The sequence below is a fragment of the Passer domesticus genome, chromosome 6 (assembly GCF_036417665.1).
Source record: "Passer domesticus isolate bPasDom1 chromosome 6, bPasDom1.hap1, whole genome shotgun sequence".
Classification (NCBI taxonomy): Eukaryota; Metazoa; Chordata; class Aves; order Passeriformes; family Passeridae; genus Passer; species Passer domesticus.
Genome location: NC_087479.1, coordinates 23,612,869 through 23,636,403, shown reverse-complemented (window position 1 = coordinate 23,636,403; position 23,535 = coordinate 23,612,869). Strand labels below are relative to the sequence as shown.

The 23,535-nt window shown below is 44.5% G+C and overlaps 2 long non-coding RNA genes across 2 annotated transcripts in view; one reads left to right on the top strand and one right to left on the bottom strand.

Annotated features, from left to right (window-relative positions):
- The window catches only part of LOC135302884 (uncharacterized), a 29,588-nt gene extending 13,575 nt beyond the window's left edge, over positions 1-16,013 (bottom strand). Inside the window, exon 1 of the long non-coding RNA XR_010364437.1 lies at positions 15,878-16,013. This is a non-coding gene — a long non-coding RNA (uncharacterized LOC135302884). The remainder of the gene's footprint in view (positions 1-15,877) is intronic.
- LOC135302885 (uncharacterized) lies at positions 1,075-21,117 on the top strand. Its single transcript, XR_010364439.1, has 4 exons — positions 1,075-1,252; positions 12,908-13,039; positions 13,766-14,927; positions 19,824-21,117. It is a non-coding gene; the product is annotated as an uncharacterized LOC135302885 (long non-coding RNA).
- Positions 21,118-23,535: the final 2,418 nt, after the last annotated feature.

Here is a 23,535-nt window from a genome sequence, read left to right as displayed (position 1 = left end):
AGTTTGAGGGGAAGGCACTGAAGCTCTAAACAGGAATTTCTACAAAAGCCATGAGCTTCTCTGGACTTAACAGCTAAGTGGAGCAAGGTGGAGAGTGAGATCTTCCGGACCAATCCCTCTGTGTAGCTCTACTCCGAAAAATATAAATAAAGGACTCAGGTTAGAAAGTACTTATAGCATGCATAAGTGTTTAAATATTCTCCTACATGTGTTCACTACAACACAATCTGCAGTCACAGATCTCTAGTGTTGCAGTCTCTTCCTGGCCACGCATGAAACCAACTTCAGTAACAGCTGGGTAACCACTGAAAACAGCAGCCCCTCCCCAAGGCCAAGGGTTTTGAGCTAACCTTGAGCAGGCTGCCTTTCCTCAGTTCCTGCTTGCCCTGGGCCCCATGGAAAGGTACACAGCAGCCTGTCAACATCAGGATTTAAGAAAAGCATGAAGGAAAGTCACAAATTTCAGAGCTGTTCAGTGTCACACCTGGCGAAAGCCTCATCCTGGCACTGAGAGTGTATGCACACAAACATGTGCAAGTCTGCTTTACAAGGTGCAAGCATGTACCTGGGCAGGAATCCCAGGGTCTAGGAGCAGCTGTGCCCAAGCCAGGAGCCTTGAGGGTGACCAAGACAAGAGGCTGGGTGTGGAGATGCTCCGGCACAGCTCCATGCTGCCAGGAAAGAGAGACAGCTACCAGGCAGAGCAAGCCACATCTGTCCCTGCTTGTCTTTGTAGACACACACTGAATAACCACGGCTGCTTCCCAGAGTGAGTTTCTAGGCTTCATTATATTTTTACTTGTCTTGCAAGGGACAGAGCAAGCACTCTGATAAATGAAGAGAAAGGGCTGCTTGCTTTGCAGGAGATTTATGTGACAGTCTCTCTTTCTCTCTCAGCCCAAGAAATCCTGTGCTGTTCCTCACAGTTGTCATCCCTAGACAGCTGCAGACAGGGTGCACTGCACTTGGGGAGCCAGCAGATGATCACACTGTCATTGCCCCTGCACTCCAACCAGCAGCGTTCACCTGCTGGGTCTGGGTGCTACTGAAAGGCACACTGTGCTGGTTTGTTCCCAGTGTTGCTCCAGTGACCTGAGCTAGCCTTCACAGCCCAGGTGGCTTCAGGAGACCCTTGTATGTATTCAGGAGACGCTTTGCATCACTGTCAATGCCTGTGAGCATGGATGCTGCACAATCCCTGCGTGTGTCAGTCCCTCACCCACTGAGGATGCTGAAAAAGCTGCGAGTGTTGGTAGGTTCACGATGCTGGATGGGGACACACTGCTAAGGAGGCAGAGGGCACAGATGGCCCCGGGCCAGGGGCTGTGCACATGAAGGCAGCAGTGGGTCCAGGGTGTGCTGCCCAGCGTGCAGAGGCTGTGGTGGGCAGCAAGCAGGGACCATATGGAAGGTGCTGCCAAACGAGGCCGTTGAAGCAAAGGCTGCAAATGAGTTTAGCAGACAGATATTTTGAGGAGGGGGAGGCAGAGGGAGTGGAGGAGAGCAGGAGAAAGGGAGAGCTCAACACCACAACCAAGAGGGGCCTGCCAGGGCCACACAGGCCTGGTGGACACTGCTCCATCTTCCCTCACCACACACCTTTTCCCAGTGCCTTAACTTTAAGATCCCTCAAAGGAAAGAGGGGACCAAGGTGTTGTGGCCCCTTCTTTGTTTTTAATTACTTCTCATTTTAATCTTGATTTGCATGTAGATCTCTCAGAACTGGGCCAGGGACTCTACAAAGCCCTCGTCAGCAACTCCCCCAATAATAAACAGGAAAAGGCTTAAGGGGCAAATCACTTGCATGTTAATGAGACTGTTTGCTGGAGTCAAGAGAGAAAACAGCAAACAAACAAATGGACTGAATTCCAGCGGCAGCTGTTTGCTCCTTAATCTCGGCTTGTCAGAGCTGCCCTTTGATGGGACACAATCTACACAAACGATTGTGCTAAATCTTCTAATCTACGTCCTCATTATTACATCCCTTCTTACGCATGTAAATCAGGGACAAACTCATTTTAATATTTAGATAGATTATGGAAGGGAAGGGGAGGGGATTGGAGGGGAAAGGAGCTGCTGGTGGTGTCTGCTCCTGCCGGTTAGGAGGGGTGTTAATAAGGAGCACAGGGAGGGGAACTGTCTGCATAGAGCCCAGGACAGCAGCAGCAGGAGGAGCACCTGTTGTCAAGGCAAAATGGGGAGCATAAAGGGGCAAGGACACCAAAACTGGGATTCTGGAGAAGACATGGGCATGGGACAACGTTGGCAAGATGATGTGACAGGGCGCTGAGCAGGACCTCACCCTGGCATTCCCCAAGCCCTTACCCATGCACTCAGCCCCTGCTTTGTCGGGGTGGGATGCTGGAGGAAGGTTTGGTGTTGTACCTGGGGGCTTAGCGGTGGCATAGTGAGAGGTGACAGGGCCCACTGTGGGGGCACACCAGGGCTGTGGCATTATCCCTGGATACCTTGCAGTGCAGGGCCTCCTTGCAGCACAGCACTGTTGTCTCTCACCCCTCCTCAAGCTGCCCTCACTGTTAGTGAGCTGAGCATCAGATCAACCACCAGGCTGGAGAAGCAGGCTAACACCTCACTGCAGAATTCAAGGATGCAGCCTCGCTGCCTCCACATAAATATCATCAGAGCTGTGGTTATGTTATTTAATAATGCTCAAAATAATTGCCGTTACAACAAGTACAACTGTGGGAAAAAGAGCTCTCCTGCATTTCCTTGCCTCTGGCATCTCCTAATCAATTGTCAACCTACAACCTGCCCCTTAACCTTCTTCTTCAACTGCAGCAAACTCATGATACACCAGCCTTATTTCTCTGAGCCCCTCATCTTCCTCTGCTCCAGGAGGGGCTGTCATATCCTAAAATAGGAAAAAAAATTAAAACAATCTGGTTAGTTCACAAATTTGCAATTGACCTCACACCTGTGAAGGAAGGGTGGAGAAGATAAGCAATAGCTTGGTGTACAAAAGATGAGTACAGAAGAACAGCAGAGGCAAGCTGAAATATAATCAAAAAGGCCAAGCATAAAATAAGTTTGTAAGTAGCAGGATAATCAAAGGGAACAAGAAATCATTTTGCAAATTCATTAGTAGCTCTGTAAATTCATTAGTAGCAAGAGGAAGACTAAGCAAAATATTGGATCTCTGCTCAACAGGGAGTGAAAATTATTGACAGAGGATAATATTAGAGAAACTAATAACAGTGATAAAGCAGTAAAATCTTGGCATAGAATAAGAAAAGTGTATGGGAGAGGTAATGTTATTGAGTTAGGTGCATTCAGATTTATTTGGCATAACGAGCTTCCTTGAAGGTGCTTACAAATTTGGCTACAGCAGTCTCAGAGTCAGTAGTGGCTGTCTTCCAGAACCTGTTGAGATGTAGTGGAGTACAGGAAAATCACAGGCATTGCTCTTACAGAAGTGAAGGAAAGGGTGATGGGTAATTATAGACCAATCAGCTTAATTCCCTTTCTCATTAAAATTCTGAAAAAAATTACCTAGTTATCTCTAAATATCAAAGGCTAAAATGAGGCAATTGTTTTCAGTGTGAATTTGTCAAGGATCAGTCCCTTTCAGTCACTCTAATTTCTTGCCTGTAGCAAGGCAACAGGTCTTATAGATAAAGAAGGAACAGAAGAGGTTGAGTATTTTTACTTCTATAGACTGTTTAGGCTCCATTTCAAAAGCTAACCATGTGAGTAAACTAGGGAAATATAAATTAGCAGTAACTAATGCTAGATAGATGAAAAATTAGTGGAAAAACTGTGCTCAGCGAATAGTCCTCAGTGGTTTACTATCAAAATAAAGGATGTATTGAGAATAGCTTCATGAAGATCTGTTCTGAGTCTGGTTCTGCTCGCTGGATGAATTAACAACATGGATAACAAAAGAGGGAGTGGCCACATCAGGAAGACACAGACCTGGAAGGCACTTTAAGTACACTGAAGGACAGACTTAGCATTCAAAATCATCTTAGCAATTTCAGAAAGTAGTTGAAAAAACGTAGATGCAAATCAGTAAGAAACCATGCAAAGAATCTCAGCGATGCAGAAAGAATGAAATGCATAAACAGGGGTTGGAAAACAACTTGCTATGCAGCAATTCTTCCAAAAAAGCAGTAGGGGTTGGAAGGGATTACAAGCATTGTCAAAAATAGTACAGTGTTGCAAATAAATTAAACCTCCTACTGTAAAGAATGAATAAGACTACAACTGTCAAGACCTCTGGAGATTTCCTTATATTCAGAATTGGTGAGACTTTTGTTGGTGTATTGAGCCCAGTTTTGGAATTGCCTTTCTAAATGGACTGATTGGAGAGTGCCTAATGGAGGGCAATAAGAATAATCACAGATCTGACACACGTCCTGCAAAGAAAAACCTGAAAGAAGTGTTGCTGTGTAACTTGAAGAGGGAAGACAGAGAGAGGGTAAAAGAAAATCCCCATGAAAGCAGTATAGGAAGAAGGAAAAAAGCTGCCCTCTGTGCCCATGGCACAGGAAATTGTAGCAGGATAGGTCTGTGTTAGACACTAGGAGCAAAACAGACTGCAAGGGAGACACTGGAAGAAATTACTTAGATGCTTGTCCCTCTGTCAGGAATGAGATGGGTATAACTGGTCATGGCACAGGGTAGAAGGGACAAAGAGACAGCTTCTCTGGGTTCCCACTAGTCCTAGTTTTCTAGCAATCCATTTCCTGATTTGACATCCACCATCTAACCCTCAGCAGTGTTTGAGATGCAAGTACACAGAGAGCGATGAGGCATAAGGAAGTGACACAGGTTCACTGAACACATCACTCTCTCTTCACCCACACCCCACTGTATCCTTACTAACCAGGAATGATGACAGGATGGAGACCTGAAAAATGATGGAAACCCGAGAGCTGACTGAACTCTGGAGATGGACAAAGTACTGGCCCTTACCATCTTCTGGGGTGTGGCTAAAGGAAAAGGGCAGGGTGTGCCACCCAGATCACTGCCGTGTGAGCCCATGATTGAGCATTGCTGTGAGAGTCAGAAGAGTGGTGTGAGCATCTGCTTCCCTGTCACCACCAGATAACCAACGTGACTGCTGGTCCCGCTCCTCCCTGCTAGGAAAACTAAATCAAGTGGTGCCTTGAAGACTTAAAATAAACTGTCTATATACCTTAATAGAAATATCTATTTCTGCAGCATTTCCTTTGGGAAATCTAGCAAGGTTGTAAATGTATGAGGTTGGCATGAGTATCCACCACAAGTAATGGAATTTCAAGTAAAGACTGGAAAATTTTCCTTTACCCTTTCTCTCTATTCCCAGCTATTTTCAATCTGTATCACTGTCGTTCATCACCTTCTTTCCTTGGACCCATGGAATAGAAATTAGGTTGGAAAAGACCTTTAATATCATTGAATCCAATCATTTACCCAGCACTGAACCATGCCCCTAAAACCCACATCTACATGTCTTATAAATATTTCCAGGGGTATACTCAACTACTTCCCTGGGCATCCTGTTCCAGTGCTTGGCAACTCTTTCTGCGAATAAATTGTTTCTAATATTCAGTCTAAACCTCCCCTGGCACAACTTGGGACCATTTCCCTTTGTCCTATTCCTTGTTACTTGGTAGAAGAGACTGAACATCACCTGGCTACAACCTCCTTTCAGGTAGTTGCAGAGAAATAAGTTTCCTCCTGAGCCCCTTTTGCCCCAGACTAAACAACCCCAGTTCCCTCAGGCACTCCTCACTGGACTTGTGCTCCAGACCCTTCATCAGCTCTGTTGCCCTTCTCTGGATATGCCCCAGCACCTCAATGTCCTTCTTGAAGTGAGGAGCCCAGAACTGAATACAAGATCCAAGGTGAGACCTCACCAGTGCCAAAACAGGGGACAATCACTGCCCTGGTCCTGCTGGACACGCTGTTTCTGACACAAGCCAGGATGTTTGTATCATACACTTGTATCACACTTGGTGCTCCACACACCCTTGTCTGTCTGAGGAGCACAAACCTTTTCATTTGAGATGAGGGACAGACCATGAGAGGATAATGGTCCCTTAGCCAGATGGGCCTTGGACTTATATCCACTATATCTGGGATTAAAGGTGGACACATTCTCAGGATCCATCTTTGAGTCAATACAGCAGCTCACTGTTGTATTCTAGATATTGTGCTGATTCTCAGGTTGCATTGTCTGCCAAGCCAGGATATTAGATCTGGTCTTCAAAGCTCTCTCAGAGTCAATTATGTCTGACTCTGCATTTTCATCACAGCCCACCTGCTCATTTGGAAAAATGCAGTGGCCTTAGTCCATGATGAAGCAAGGGAAACTGGAGATGAAATGGAGATAAATGTCAATGAGGTTTGGCTACTGAATAAGATTGCAAAGGAAATACACTACCCCAGACTGGATATGTTTAGGATATACAGCAGTGCTCCCTTTCTCATGAAGCTTTTTCACCGTAACAGAAAAGAGGGGTTAATGTTATAAAATATTATTAAAACAAGCAAGAAAATGCAACAGTCCCTTCTTAACTGACTATATAACCAATTACCAAATTGGTTTAATAGTCCTTAGGAAAACTGGTTTAAAACCATAAGACATGTAGCAGCCCCCAATATGCTCAAGGGAAGGCAGCATCAGAAAAGACACAGAGTATGCAGCAGATTGCAGGAAAACACGTCAAGGAGGTTGGGATGGGACATAGTACATTATGTAGGAGTTTCCTGCCTCCACTGGGATTTATATGAGCCAAGCAGGAGGATGCAAGGAGTCAGCAGCATTGCACAGCTCCTGTGTCTTGCAGTGGTGGCTACAACCAGCAAGAGGGCAAATGTGTGAGATTGAAAACATCTAATTTATTAAATGTTCCCCATCACAGGGCTCCCATAGTCCTACCAGTTACTCTGGGGAACCGGGTACAGTTTAACATCATCCATTCCCCCTGAATGCTCACCTTTATCCTGTGCATAGGTGACCTGTGATCTGCCTACCACTTAGTGACCAGTACTCCTCTTCCTGCTGCTAGCCCAAATCTTAATCCTTCTCATCAGATTCTGCACCTTTCAGGTACAGAAAGCTGAGGGATTCCTATTCCTCTCTCTTATCACTTTAGTCAGACACATCTCTGCATGGCTCACACACTAAAACCACAAGTTCCAAGGCATTTTCTTTCCTCTTTTCTACACTCTGTTCCATTTATCAGTATTACCTTAAAAAAAAAAACAAAATTGCAAAACTGCACAGAAAATTTGAGTTTTAATATTGGAGAAATACAACATTAATAGGCTGCTCCATAATGTCATGTTTCTGAATGTGGAGTTGTCTCAATCCTTTTTAGAGCTTTGTCATATTGCAAATGTACACTGCGAGAATATCAAACTATTATACCCAGCTGTTTTCACTGTCCTACTGTCTGTCTCTGAGGCACATTTTTTGGGTCTGCAACTTTTCCCTTTAAACAGGTTGCTGAATTGACTGCCACCTATGTTCTCCAGGCTGCAGCACTCTGGTTTTCTTTTGCTCATGGATATAAATTCTCCCAACTCAGTATCCTGCAAATGGCATTAATACACACCTCGGTCACCTTTCTTTGTTGGTTATAAAGACTTGAAGAAGGGCTGATTTAAACCCTCCTTGCTGAGAACTTTTGTCCCAATCTTATGGTTGCAGTCAGTCATATGGCTGCATTCTCATTATCACTGATAACTCCTATCTGAAAAATTCACAATAATTCTTCCAGTGGTAATTTCACATTTTGCTAATTAGAGCCTCAAAACTGATCTGAAAAGGCAATTTTTTAATCAACAAAAAACCCCTGCAGAGCTGAACAAAGCCCAGTGCATCTCTGACACTGGGCAAGAAGGTCACTTGAACCAGTTTAGTTTCATTTGCATTCTGTTCTTAGCAATTCGACCTGAATTTACTTTGACATACAAATCTTGTGAGTAGTCTTCCCACACACTGAATGCATCTTTGGTGTTCCCTTCCTCCAACAGTTCCATAATACTTCAATGTATTCAATATGCACAGCAAAATTCCTCCGGTTATGATGGAGTGATGGAAATTAGATTTTTGCTGTAGCAATTGAGTTTAGCATTCTTTCCTCCTTTGGAAGATAAATTTATCTATCATACTTTCTTTCAGCACCTAGGTCTGTGGCATCCAAATGTTGTAGAAAAGTAATACAACCACAGCCCAGAACAAGAACTTCATTTTGATCTTCGCCTGTTGAGGCAGAGGAATATGCAGTTGTGCTGTTCCACTACAGCAAAGGCAGAGCAATACCTCTCCTCCCTCATAGTGGGATCCATCTTGATTAACTTTAGATGCCCACACCTGACCTAGTCCTGGGCCACTTCTCTAGTCAGTATCTATATCATCAATAAAGTCAATGGAGATGCAATTCCCCTAAGCCAGTTTATCTTACCTGTATCAAGGTAAGATAAACCATGTCCCAGGCTCTACTGAGCCTATTGATCAGAGTCCTCTGGCTACAATGGGAGTATGCCCAAAATAGACTCCCTACCCTGCAGGTATTCCTGCTGGATCTGATGTATCCCGCTGCCACATTTTGTTTTCTGTCTGGACAGTATTGGATTCCATTTCTGCATTTGATCATTCTGACAGTGCCCATATAGGTGACAAAAAGCCAGAATCTTGGGGCTGTTCTTTCACATTGCTGCTGCCACAATGCTTTAGTCCAGTTCCTCTGTGGTCCTTGGTTACTGCCTTTGATTGTGCAAGACTCTTTGAACAGTCTACCTACATAAGTTTTTCCTGATTCCAAAATTCAGAGTTTGGGACAAGCAATGAAAGATTAGACCATGTTTATCAAAGAGCAGGGAGGCATTTTTGAGGAGTAAGAAATAGGCTCCAGGGTTCCAGTCAGGTACTAGGCTTGGCAGCTAGCTGGTGTTCTGAGTTGAAGTAGCTCCTTCACTGCTGCCTCCACCCTATGGTCAGGTCAGTGCAGCTCTGGGGTATCACCCTGTAAATCATTAAGAGATCTGGGTTAGAAACCTCTCCCTGGGAGGCAAAGAGCACCTCCAGCTGCTGGTCTGGCCACTGTTTCCAGCCTTCGCAGAAATGATGTTCAATACAGGTTGGTCCCTCAGGTAAAGTGAGATAGGTCAGGCTTGATGGCCTCTTGTATGTGTGTTAATATCCAACACACAATACCCAAATATTCCCAGCATCCCCCTCACACCTGAGTCCTCCCAGGGAGCAAGGGCAGCTTTTGGAGAGTCCTCATTAGGTCACCGGCCCTGGGAGCTGAGATCTTCCCTCCCCCACCTTGGTACACAACTGTTCCTCATTTACATAAATTATCTCTATTCAATTATCTGTCCAGATGTCCGAATTGTGCCACCAATGATCTGTGAATGAATTAAAAATGGAATATAATTTAATAATAACTGATTAGAAGGAGATTAGTTGTTATATAAAAAGCAAAAACCAAGAGATAGCTAGTTGCCCTTAATCCGAGCCAATCCACAGTAATTATAGAAATACAGTCTCGCTTGCTCTCCTTCCCATTTCTCTTCTTCTCCCCCCACATTTTCTCTCTTTCTCCTTTTCCCTTTTCCCTCTGTCCTTTCTTTTCTCTCTCTCTCCCCCCTCTTTCTTTTTTGTTTCTTGGTCTCCATCCCTCCTGTGCCTTCTCTCCACTTTCTCCTCCTGATTATAACTACCTACGTCAACAGTCAAAGCCCCTCCGGCTGCTGAGACACCCGTGTAGCTGGGGATGTCCTGGCAGATCCGACCAGCAATAGCTTTCAGCTGCATTAACATCCTCTCTTTCAAGCCATGTTAATGATGGTGTCTTTATACTCTCACTTTTCTGTTAAACGTATCTGGAATCACTGCTTTTTTCCCTAGATTCATAAGGCAGGCTCTTTAAAAGGTTTCCCTCTTCTTGTCTTTTGGAGTCATGCAGAACAATTTCTACACTGTCCTGGATGTTTTAAAGTCATATGCAACACAGAGGTTCTGCTCCTCCTCTTGCACCAGGAAGAACCAGCAGCAAGTCCCTGAGCCCCTGTGGTGTCTCTTCTGCAAAAGAGCACCCAGACTTTTGCAGGAAACTTGCCATGGATTTTCTTTCAGTGATATTTTCTCCTCCTCCAGTCATACAGCGAAAATACCCTGACCAGGCTGAGGAAGTGCCACACTTAGTACAGGAGGCAGAAAAAATTGGAGAGAAAAATACAGCACCTTGTTGTCAGAATGCTCCATGGGGGTCCCCCGCCCTGTCTAACAGAGCTCACTCCCTCCCTCCTGCTGCCACCCACCTGTGTCAGCTGGGACTTCTGGTGCAAACCTCCACCACTCACTGTGATTTGCAATGGCATGAAGCTGAATAACTAAAAACTAATAGTAGTTTATTTGTATTCCTCTTGTAAATTAGAACAGGAAAAAAATCATTTGCTGATGTTTGTGGACAATTTCTTTCAGGTAATTTCATAACATGATTTGGAAACTATCAGCCAGACACAGCCTAAGTGAAATTTCCCCACTAGTTCAACACGGGGCTTGTCAGACACGGACAGTGATGATTAGGGATATTGCTTGCAAACACACTCTTAGAAGAAAAATGAAGCTGAAACAGATATATTCACTGTCATAGACTCACCTCCCTATACTAAGATACCAGGTATTTAAAATCTCCAATGTCTTGGCTTGCTATGTGAATGCAGCCTTTCTGAATTAAAAGCTCTGCTTTCCCTTCATACATGACCCTTAAGAGCAGTGCTCACAGCAGCACTTTTTGCCTTTTCTAAGCACTAAGCCACCTGCAGCTGGTTGCCTCTACCAAGGTGGAGCAGAAATCAGAGAAACTGAAGATGTAAGGCCCAAAGAGCAAACCTACATGATGTAATACTACACAGATCATTTTGATGAGCTCACTAATGATGCTGTGATGGTAGTTGGAAGTTATTTTAACCTTTAATGCACCTTCTATTTCTTTAAAAGAGAAGGATATTTGTAGACATAAAGGATGTAGTTAAAGCTATATGTAGTTAAAGCTTCACCAAGAAGCAGCAAATGTTTCCCAAAATAAATTTTGAGAATGTTAGCATCAAAAACCCCCAACCATTTCAAAAGCAGTAGAAATTAATTACTACAAAATGTGTAAAGTTTTGAATACCCAGTCATTCAGCCCCTTTCATTAGCACAAGTGAAAATGTGAAGGTTTACTTTGTCATTCCATTAATATGCAGTTTGGGTAAATTCTCTTGTTTTTTTTTCTGTGGAAACACCAGCCTGACCTTCAAAAATATTTATGAAGGTCTATTCTGGTAAGCTAGTTTGTGTAAGTGCTGGAAGCACACAGGATTTTTTCCCTGTTTAGTTGGTAACTCCAGAATGGACCACCAGTTCCAAAGGAAGATGATCAAGAGCTAGTTAAGGTAACATGTCTCATTTACAGGTCACTGCAACTAAAATTCTTCATTAACTGTAATTTCTGTGTTGCAAGTGTTACAAGGCTGCCTTACATATTTGTGCTTTTCATGAAGGCTTCTAAGAATTAAGAGTACAAGAAAATTTCAACTTTTATTAAAAAGCACTGCTGGTGCAAAAGGTTTGACACCAATTGGAACCATTTTACTGCAGAAAAAACTAAAAGAAGTTTAATACATTATTTAAAACCTTCTACAATTTTGAACCTAATATATTTATTTTTTATGGACTTAATTCAAAAACTTTGGACTCTTGGGCTTTTGCAGTGAGCATTTTTATATTTTGATAATTAAAATGTTATCGCTCTGTGGCTAGATGTGTTCAGCAGACTTTGAAGGATATTATTTACATATGATTTGGCTTTGATAGTCTTATTTTTTTGAGCAACATTTTACTCACAAGTAGTTCAATTGGCTTCTATGAGTATTATTCAATATGATAATGTGAGGAGAGGTAGAAAATCTGTCCCCGAGGTTAGTGTAAGACAAGCCATAGTTACTGAAGGTAGATTAATGATTTCTGGTTTGAAAAAAGTGTTTTGTTCTGTTTTATACATCCATCACTAAAGCCCACATGAAAACATTTTGCATTTTGGTATTTCTGTTGCAGAGGTTCAGAGTTAAAGGGATTACTGAAATGTTTATTTATTGTTAATTTTCCCAGGTTTAGATTTATGTTAGAGGATGTGTCAACTGTAATCATCAAACCCTTAACACACGTTATCTTTTTATTCTCCCTCTTTTTGCATTGTTTCTATCAGGGTTTTGGCATTGGTTTTCTTGTGTTTATAATCCTCTAAATCAGCCTTAGTTTGAAGTTGTTTTTCTTGATTGTTTTGGGGATCTTCAGGAAAAGGATGTTAATTTAAAACAAATCAAAGAACAAATTGCAATGTTTAGTTTCATTTTTTAGTCCAGGTTTTGTTAGAAGTCTGAAAACAAAGGGCAGTGCCATGGCATGAGTGGAGGGACCAGGAGCACTGCAGTCCAGTCCTCCCACAACTTCATCAGATGACAGAGGGTTTTAGCACACCAAAGCCAAGTTCTGCAGACCACCCCATGTGCAGGACTTTCTCCAGGTGATGCTCCTGCATGTCACCCACGAGGGGCAGTGGCACCACCCTGTGCCAATGGCTTTGCCCAGTCTCATCCCTGGGCACCAAGCACCGCTTTCTTTCCAGGGCCTGTAAACACCTTAGTTCAGTTCTGAGTGCTTCCTTATCCCTTTAACCTGTTCCATCTAACAAACATGCATGGCTCATCTCCCTGGGCTCCACCTCTGCCACACAAACCAAACCCCTGGCAGCTGGCCCCGAGCCAGCTTTGCCTGTGCTGTGCCACACAAAAACAGCAGCAAGGACAGAGGCTTCCCTCATCCCAGACTGTCAAAATGCTCTTTAAAGTTATCTAAGTTCAACTGTAAAGTGTCTGTGGAGTGAGACTGTGGCATTTTCAGGAATCCACGCTGATCTGAAGGTGGCCTGCTCAGCTCCACACAAGGATGAAGGCAGAGATGTGTTGCTAAACAGAGACTATTTTGCAACAGAACAGGACAAGTCTTCCAACAAAATGGGATGCACATTGGAAGGTATGTGAAGATGCAAGACTAGAAAGAGGCCCAGGAGTGTTCATAAACAATGGACCTATCCTGAGCAACCCAAAGTCGGGATACACATGAGATATCCCAGCTGTTAATACAGACTCCAAGGAAACAAAGGGCACCCTGGGCTCGTTTTGCCTCCTCTGTCCTTTGGTTCACCAGGAGGGAAGTGAAGGGATGGTGGGACTCCAGTGGTTCAGATCAAAGTGGTGTAAGTGACACCTGCTGGCACCTGCCTGGGCAGCCAGAGCACAGCCTCCTCCTTGCTGCAGGAGCAGGGGTGGCTCGGGCCACACTGAGCCTCCACACAGCCCCAGCTCCATCGAGTCATAGAATATACCCTGAGCTGGAAGGGACTGACAGGGATCACCACAGTCCAGCTCCTGGCTTGGGAATGTTACCTGGTTAGATCCAACTAGGGCTGCCCCGATAGGGAAAACTTCTGACTCCATCCCTTCACCCTGATTCCCCATTACTGCATTCAGTGGAGGCTCCATGGATTTGTTTTAGACATTTCATGGCTCTAAGTGCCCTGCAGGTTATTAATTCATTGGGGCACACTGGGAGGCACTAAAAACTGTTGTTGCTGAAGACTGGGCACCTCCACTGTAGATGTTTGGGGCGATTTCTTTGGCTCAGCTCTTCTCTGGGGTGAGGACCCATTAGCAGCTGGAATGTGTTGGAAGTGGGGGCTTGAACCACATCATCTTCCAGTCCTGTTTCAGCTGCAAGGACACCAGGCTGAGCCTCCTGTGACCCCTGTGCAACTGAGGCAACCGGGACCTTTGCATCCAGAGAGCAACCTGGATCCAAAACCACCCTGAATGGGGACAGACCCATTAGTCACCAAGTCTGACCTGAGCCAAGACTGCAAGCTTTGTCTGTGCTGGAGCAGGTATTTTAGAAGGTCTAAGTGGGAAAGACCATTCCTCAGGTAAACAGTTTTAATGCTGGAATATTAGATATGGCTGTAAGTCAGGTTCTCTCATGCTGTGGGAAATTCCAGCATTTTAAAGTATTTGTCTCCATGGAGAATTAATGCTGGTTTTGCAACTGATTTTTTTTTTAACTAGTCTTACAGATCATCAGGAACAGCTGACAGCAAACAATATATACTGCAGTATACAGACACTGTGATTGACAGTGGAGATAGTGATTCCTAGTTTGTATTTTAAAATCATTACGGTCATTTAAATTTCATGGCACATGAAATATTTCACACTTTTGGCAGCATGAAGATTCTCTGCTGTGTTATAACAAAAGGATTTTCCATTAATTTAGTACTCAGTACTATGTAGCAAATGTACTTAACAGTTTGAAAATTAAAATTAAAATAGATTTAAACGATTTTTCATGCTATAATGTGATAGTAGTAGAATAATATAAAATGAAAATGCATAAATTAAGATCAGAAAATACATTTCAGAACAATTTTGTAAAACAAACTGTTTCAAAATATACTGCTCTAAGGATTTCTGTAAGCGAATATATATTTTTCTGTCAAAAGCCCAAACACTTCCATCCAAAGAAGTTTTTTTTCAACAAGAAGCTGTTTTAAAAATGTCTTGTCTACTCTACTAATTACCCTCACTGTGACAAAATCAGGCCTTATATTAATACTTATATTTAATTAAATTAATTATGAATTAGTTAGCTTTACCTTCTAGTGCTAAATCCTGTTATGCCTTTGTTAATAAATTAAAGAACCTTCCATCCTCTGAAAGTGTCTCTCCTAACTCATAGGTTGTTTATGAAGTTCTCATCTGAATAATTTCCAGTTCTTTGGTGTTTTTTATTGAAAATGTAGACACCAGAAGTGGACACAGTTTGAGTCTGTTATGATCTTGAGATGCCAAGACAACCCTCATTCTGCTAGGTAACGTTTTCTTGCTGAGAGATGCAGAAATGGCATAGCTCTGATAGAGCAGATTACACCAAAAATCCATGCTTAGTTTTTGTTATCTGTCACACCTCCTCCATCCTCCTCAGAGCCACTGCTTCCCATGACAGCAGCCTGTGACCTTCATTTTCTGTTCTGAGATATATAGTCTTGCATTTGGCTATATTAAAATCACATATTGTTCAAATGAGCAGAGCCTGCCAAGCGATCCAGATTGCTCAGTATAACTGACCTACTCCCATCATTATTTATCACTCCACCAATTTTTATGTCAAGTTGAAATCATTACCTGCATTGATTTTGTATTTTCTTCTGAGTCACCACAAAGATATCGCATGGTATGGACCAAGAACTGATCTCTAGACAACACACCTTCAAAATTTCTCTGGCAGTGGATGTTTCCCCAGTGAATTTGTCAGAACCACTAATTAGTCAGCTTTTAATTCATGTAACACGTGTAATTCCGTTTCCACCTCAAGCTGATTTTTCACCAAGGAAGTGACGGGGTGCCAAGTGAGTGCTGGCGCGGCACCCAACCGCGCTGTGACCGCGGCTGCCTCCGCAGCGCTCTTCTCCCTCCCGCAAAGGCACTCTCCAAACGAGGTTCCCCAGGGAGCGCCCCTCCTGCGGGATTGCTGGGGCTGGGTCGGGCGCTGCGCAGCCCCGGGAGCGGCGGCAGCGCGGCCGGCGGGCGGCCCGGGAGCCGCGGGTCCCCGCGCTGCGAGCGCTGCGGTAATTAGCGGCATTAGCGGAAGGAAAGTTGCCTGCTCTGATCTCCCGTCCCGAGGCCACAAGGTCCCCGGGCGTCCCCATCCCTCCCCAGCCCTTCCCTTCCCTTTCCGCACTGCTCTATCGCAGGCCGGCGCGGCCGCCCCCTTCTCCCCTTCCCTCCCCGCCAGCCGGGGGAGGCTCCCGCTTGTATTTACCAGCAAATGATTAATTGTTGCTCGGCGCTGGCTGCTAATGCTGCTAATCCGGGCGGCTGCGTGTTCGGCCGCCCGCCCGGTGCCAGGCCCCGCGGGCGGAGGGCGCAGCGCCGCGGCGGGCGGGGGCCGGGCTGCGCCCCCGCCTGTAATTACTGCCCAGACAAATCTCTGCCAGCCCGGGAGCGGGGAAATCTCTGCCCATATTGCAAGGGGCTCCGGCCCCCACCCGCGGAATAATTTTGAGACTCAAATCCCAGCAAAGACCTGCTACAAATTGCTGCAAATTAAGCTGATTTTGCCCCGAATGAGGGATTTTCTGCTGCAGATCAGCCCTTCCCGGAGCTGATGAGGTGGGGATTAGAGAAGGGACTGAAATCAAAGGGACAGGATGGTGCGGGAGGGGGAAGCCCGAGAGAGGAGCCCAGCAGTGAAAGTCCTGGAGCATTAACACTTATTGATTTCTACTTTGCTGACATTTTATTCTATTACCAAGTTTACGATTAGCCTAAACTAGGATCCGTGACAGCCAGGGCAGGGTGCGGAGCCCCGAGGGATGAGGGGCTCTCACTTCTTGGGTTTGCACCCCACCAGCCCTGCAAGCATCTGCTCTGAGCAAATGCCACCTTCCAGGGCTGCCTGGCTCCTGGCACTGGAAGGGTTCTGATGTGAACTGAGTTTGGGACCCTGGGCAGGCTGCATTCTTTTTGCTCACCAAGAAGATGCTGGTAATTTTGAGGAGAGGGAGTTTTCTCCAAATTCTATATCCTTATCAACCCCCAAATCTTTCCTATTACCTGTGATGGGAATAGTCAGCTCACCCCCTTTTCAACATCCGTCTGTCCATCTCTCCATCCCTTCTTCTCTCCCTCTGCCTTCCCTCTGGATCCTCATTTCCATCTGTTTAAACAGCAACAGCAATGTCTGTTGCAGGTATTTCAAATTGCACCATTAAAGATTTTATGTTGTGGATGTTAAAATTAAAAAGATATATGTGCAAATAGTCACTATGAATTTAATCAACTTGATTTAATACTAATAGGAAACAGCAAATGGAATTTATGACTCAAAAAGAAGTGAATTTTTTAAATAAATACAAGTACTTTGTGAAAAACAGGAAAAAAAAATCCCAATCTGAAGAGTTTATTAGAGTCTAATCCCCCAACAACAACTGAAACCGGGGCTGCCCACCCAATAATCCTGGCTGCCATTAAAATATTAAAGATAAATCTAATCGTCTCTTTATCCAAAATAAGCGACTTTTATGTGGAGAGAAAATGTCTAACCCTTTGGGAAGAGAATTACTCCTAATGCATCAAATGGAATTCAGTCGGGATGGCAAAACTAGGTTTAAAAGCAAATGAGATGGTAATAGAGATAAAGGCCAGTATAACAAATTAAAAATACTCATTTACACGAATTAAAATCACTCCTGAAAGCGTTCTGAGTAAGGAGGCCACTGGATGGTCTTGGCCCTTCTTGGTTTGCATGGGTTTATGTGGCCCCTCAGGACATGAGGGAAGGCAGGATGTGGTGCTGAGTATCTGTGGGGAAGAAGATCTGTTCCTGACCGTTCCTGACCCCACCTCTCTGAGGCAGTTTTTCCCCATATCCTACAGTGGCCCCAAACCCATGCACAGAAGAAGTTTTTTGTCCGTGGGAACACTGTTGAGGATGAAAGTCCCCAGGAAGCTCACCCAGATGGGGCAAAATCACCTCTGGGACCTGGAAAATGATCTTGCTCCATGCCAGGAGGAGCTGCACCTGAGTGGTGTGTAAGCACAGAACCCCGTGCAGAGGTCTGGGAGCTGGGAACTTCCTCTCCTTTCCTGCCACCTGAGAAGCTTAAAAGGAGTGGGAAAAGGCAGAGAGGAAACCTGTGGGCACTGCTGCCTTCCCAAGCCCATGCCTGAACAGACCCAGCATCCCAGCCACAGTGCCCCTGCCCTTCCCACAGCTTCACACCCTGCACATGGGAAACATCTTCCAGGCACAGCCTGCTTTCTGGACCTGCAGGAGGGTCAGACCCCCGTGGCAAGGACATGGATGTGGGCAAGGGCAGCACCACAGCTGCTGATGGGTGCTGGGGTGGGGGCTGCTGCAGCATCCTGCCTCCACACACATCCCCATGGGCACTGAAGAAGGTCTTAGCTGGTTCCACTACCTTGTTAAATCACTTTGAGATTGCCCGTGTGCCCCACTTTTGAAAACCCAAACCAATGTGTGGGTGCACTGGAGGAAAAATCCCACTGGAATGCTTCTTCCAAAACCCAGCCCAGGGCACACTCACAGGCAAGGTGACATGTGAAGTGGGCAAATATAGCCTTGCTTATAGGCAAGCACGTGTGCCAAAACCGGGAAGACACCGAGATCCCTCACAACCAACTTCATGAAAGGCATCTGGTAAATCAATAGAACACACCTTTACCTGCTCAGGCATCTCCTTCCATGCATGAAATGCAAACGTGGTGCCAAAGAGAGAAAATGAAACAATGAAATTGGAAATGTCCTCGCTAGCAATATGTGGCATGAGTAAGAACAGTTCTTTATAACATCAGAGTTTCAGGTTGCTTAGATTCCCTAGCATCATTTTGGGTTCACTTTGCAGTTTTAAGATTATTGATGCAATTTTATAGGGAAGATATTTTTTTCTTTAGTTAATGATTAGGATTTGGAAAGCAGGAGTGCTTTCTTTGGGGAAAAAACCGCTTGTCTTCCCAAATACTCAAACCAATCATGTGAGATGTGTGTAACCTGTCCTTAAACCTATGCAGTGAAGTTTCTCCAAGATAGGCATCCTATCCTAATGCCTGCCCTAAAGAGGATCAGCATCCTGTCCTGACACCTTCCTAACTGTTAAGGAGTTTCTCCTACTGCCTTGCTACAGAGCCATCTGCTGTAGTGCTTCTGGCATATCTGCTATGCTCAGTAGATATAGTGGACAATTTTGGAAGACCACCACTGCTACATTTTTTAGAATGTATTGGAAGACTTGTTGGCATCTCACTTCAGTCATCTTCTCTGTAGACCAAAGAAATGTATGCTTTCTAGATGTCTCATGGCTTTTCTGCTGTCCCTCACCAATCAGCCCAGATCTGTCCTGAAGCTCAGGATGCAGAGCAGGCAGAGCAGAGTGCAACCCGGGCCATGGACTGGCTAGAAAGCTCTAGATACTTCATCTTGTATATTGTCCCCAGGATAGATACTCACCCATGGAGAGAAGCTGAATCTAGTAATATTTTCCTATATATTTATTTTCCTTAAAGATTCCATACCTTGTAATAAAACTAGATCTCCCTGGGATTTACCCCCTGACACAAACACATACTTTTCTTTTAAAAAGGCAGAGTATTTTATTATCTGATGATGGAAAGAACATGAAATTGATTCCCAAATTTCCTCTTTCTCACAAACTAAGAAAAGGGAACACCTAATATAGTTAAATGAAAATGCATCAGACAAACCCCTTTGATACAATGTATAATTAACCTGAAGTATTCATTTGCCAAAGCATTATTTAGAAGTGAGCAGGACATCCTCAGCCAAAAATTGTACTATAATTAATTATTATAATTAAATGGTAATGAGGTGGCCAGCATTCATGGTGAATCAAGTAAATCTTTTTATACATTTATGGCAGCTTCATTTAGGATGTCCCAGTCAAACATTGTTACTTTCTTACGCCACACTTTAGCTGACTTTAAAATGATATCTGCTGAACAGATTTTAGTCCACATGGTATAGTCCATGTCTTCCTGCTATGTTACTTTCTAACAAATCAACATGGAACTCTTAAAACTGGTTGAACAAAAATAAGTTCAGTTGCTCCAGGAGAATTAAATCATGTCTACATATGGCTCTAGCTTGCTATAAAAATAATTTATAGTAAGCTTCTTTAAAATGGAGATATAAACATTTATCCATTGAATAATATTCTCTTCTGTTTCAGGAGTTGGAAAAGAGTGGCAATAAACCTCTGGAGCTGCCCCATCCAGCAGTGCCCAGAGAGAGGAAGTGAACCAGATGTGATGGGACTCTGACATGCAGCACCCACTCTGGACTGGCCCAAAGGGTTACATTCTTCTCCTCTGATTTCCAGGCAACTGGAAGTTACTGATATATTCAGCTAACAGAAAGCCTTGATATCCATCCCTTAACTGCTCAGCAGCCCCATGCAGAAAAGGTTTTGTTTAACCCCTTGTCATAAGCAGAGCAGAGCCAGCCAACACCTCAAGCTGAAGGTGCCAGAGGAGAGGTATCCTGAGTGGCTCTGACCTTGCTACAGGAAAGTGCAGGACAGAGGAACTGCCTGTGGTGCAGCATGGCTGAGTCCTAGCAGCTGGGTGTTCCACGTGGCATGAATGGAGGTGCTCAGCCACAGAGAAAATACAAGAAATATGGATGCATCTGTGTCAGGAGAGAAAGAGAGGTATAATGGGAAAAAAAAGGAAAATGTCAGAAGTGCTAAGCAAAGTGAAATCCGAGCTCTGTTAAATGTCAGTGACCAAGGTCCTGCTGTCTTCAGCAGGATGAAGATTTTACCCAGGGGTTAAGAGGTGCAGCTCAAAACTACCAGGATGATTCAGAGAGGTCTGCTCAGGGCTGCAGTAACTCAGCCAGCAGCTGCCAGCTGGGAGCATTTGGCCATGGGCATGACAGGTGCCATAATCTCCTGTCATCATGTACTTTGTATCTTTGATTATTTAGAGATCGATAGACTGACATGTAAAGAAAAATATATGTTCAATAGGACACTTGACATCAGAAGCTTCTTATATGGGAAGGCTTTTCTATAGAGAGAACATCCCTATCAGATACTATGAGCTCCATGGAATTCAAGATTTTAGGGCCTGAAGGGAACATTACAACCTTCTAGCCTGAACTTTGAGATAAAATAGACTACAAAACCAAATAATTTCTGCATCAGGCCAATATCTTATGGATGAGTTATAGATCATCTCTAACAAACTTCCAGCCTTGGTTTGAAGACTTTATGTGATCGACAGAATTTAAAGCATCTGTAGGTAGATAGCTCTGGTCAGTCTTCGTGTCTCAGCCATTCTGATTAATACAGCAAGTGTCTCTTCTTGTAATATTAGCATTATCATGTCTTATATCCATCTACAGTGCAACATATGGTGGAAGGATAATGTAAAAATGTCCAGTGATTGTGACTTCAGTGGATCACCAGTGCTCCCCAAAGTTTAAGAACATAGCTAAAATAAAAACATATTAGGAAAGACTTTTATTGAAAGTATTTTTACATATGTAAGTTTTGAAAGGAGACAGGTAGGAGCTGCATGCACTTGCACTGCAGAGGAGACCAGGATAACTGATGGGAAGAACCCAAAAGCCATTGTAGAGGAGATGGAAGAGCCCAGGGAGAGCAGGTCTGGCCTATCTGTTTGAATCATCAGAGATCACAGAATGTTTTGGGTCAAAAAGGACCTTAAATATCATGTAGTTCTAACCCCTCTGCCATGAGTAGGGATGTCACCCACTAGATCAGGTTGCTTTAAGCCCCATCCAGCCTGGCCTTGGACACTTCCAAGGATGGGGCATCCACAACTTTTCTGAGCGACCTGTTCAGTGCCTCACTACTCCCTGAGTAAAGAATTTCTTCCTAACATCTAACCTAAATCTCTCCTTATTCCATTTAAAACTGTTCCCCCTTGTCCTCTCCCTGTCCACCCATGTAAAAAGTTGCCCTCCATATTTTTTAAGGCACTTTTGTCCACTGGGATCCATCTAGACAAGGACAGCTTTGAACCCAGTGCTGACAGAGACAACAAAGAGCGCGCTTCTGTAATAGAAATGGAGAAGTAACACTTCTTTAGAGACTAAGGAGTTAACAACAAACATTGCCCCTACTGGGATTCAAGTTTTCCAGGACACAGAAGGCTGAAATAAAGCTAAAACTGAAGAAAGAACCAAGTCAGCCCAATACATGTGCCTGGGTGAAGGATAGATTTGCAAACAAATGGGAGAAGTGGAAAAGTTCAGCCCCAAGGATAAGACAGATGAACTATGGAAAAGGAAAAAGGATGAGCTGGATCAGAAAAATGTGAGAGAATTCAAGGTTTGTAATGTTTCTCTCCCCAGGAAACCATCTGAGTCATGTAGCTGAGGAAAGCTTACATAAAGCCAGAATTTTTTCTGGTGAAGACAGAGTAAAAATATTGCCAGAAATTAGTTAGAGAGGTATTGAGTAATACAAGTAAATGCTGATATATAAGAAACTTCAGTATACATGAGCAAAGCCCCTATGTCTGTACCTTTATATCCTGACAGTGGTCAGAGCATTAACTTTGTATGAATTATTTCTAATCACCCGTCAAGGAGCCTAAAAATGATAAAGGTGACACATGCTGTAGAGTGGACCTCAGGCTGATAAACTCTGTTGGGCTTGTCAAATTGGCCTTTGTGTATAGCTTGAGCTAGAGCACCCAAATGACCCACACCCTGTCCTTGGGCAGGGATGCAGAGCTGGGTCTGAAGGAAAAGGAGAAATTGTGGTGCACAAAGAGCTGTCAGAACATGGGCTCAAGTTGAGAAGCAGCCCCCATGCACACCCATACCCTCTGTGAGCTCTGGGCAGTTCTTTAGGCAGAAGAACAGTGTGCACCTCCTCACACTGATGCTGGTACCAAACAAAGGCAGTTACAACATTTCAGAGGGCTTAAGACCTTCAGAGCCCTTTGGCTCCCAGCCTCCTGTCTCTTAGAAGCAGCTGGCCACCCCAGGGCCCTGGCAGTCTTCATTCACTTCTTCTGAACCATTTCCATCTCTGTGGAGATACGAGTTTCTTTAAAATAATGGTTGGGAGTATAACCACCTTGCTGCTCCAACATGAGACAGTCTCAGCAGTCCTGCCATCACAGTGGAGGTGCCCTTGGTTTGCTCAGGGAAGGCATGATTTTCAGTATCTGCAGCAGCCCCAGTTTGGCTGGCCAAGACTCTAAATCAGGATTTCCCAAGTATGCAGGACATGGCCTTTGGGCAGTCCAGAACACTTGTGGCCATCCTGGACAGATACCACATATTTCAGAGACAGTCCCTGCCCTTGTTTCATCATGCACCTGGCACTGGACAGCCTTCTCCAGAGACCAGGAGGACAGGTTTCCCCTGGGACGGGTTCCCCTTCATGGGAAGACTGGAGCCCCTTAGCCTGATGAACCACCCCAGAGGCCTGCAAAATGGAGAAGGGGAGCAATAGGGAGCTGCTTCTCCTTGAAGCTGAGGCAGAAGATGGGTTTTTCATGCTGATATGGAGCTGCAGCCCAGCCCCAGTTTGGTGTCCTGCTGGTTAGTGTCCCCATGAGCAGGCTGTAGGAGCTGTGCTGCGGGCTGCTGAGCGCTGTCGCAGGACATGCGCTGGTGCAGCTGCTCTTGCCTCGGCTTGAGCAGAACAGGGGAAGTCTTATGGTTTCTCTTAGTTTAGTGTCTTTGGGGTAATGCTGGCAGGGATGAGCGTGTGGTGTCTTGCCCACAGATGATAAAAGGCAAGTTAACAAGAAACTGTGTGGTTCAGAAACCCTGCTCATGGGCATGGGTGTCCATAGAGTCCAACCGTTTCACTTCCTCTGATGGCACACTTCTTCAACGTGCAAACCTTCCAACTCAGTATTTTTAAGGGACATTGCTCAGTTTTAATTCTTAGC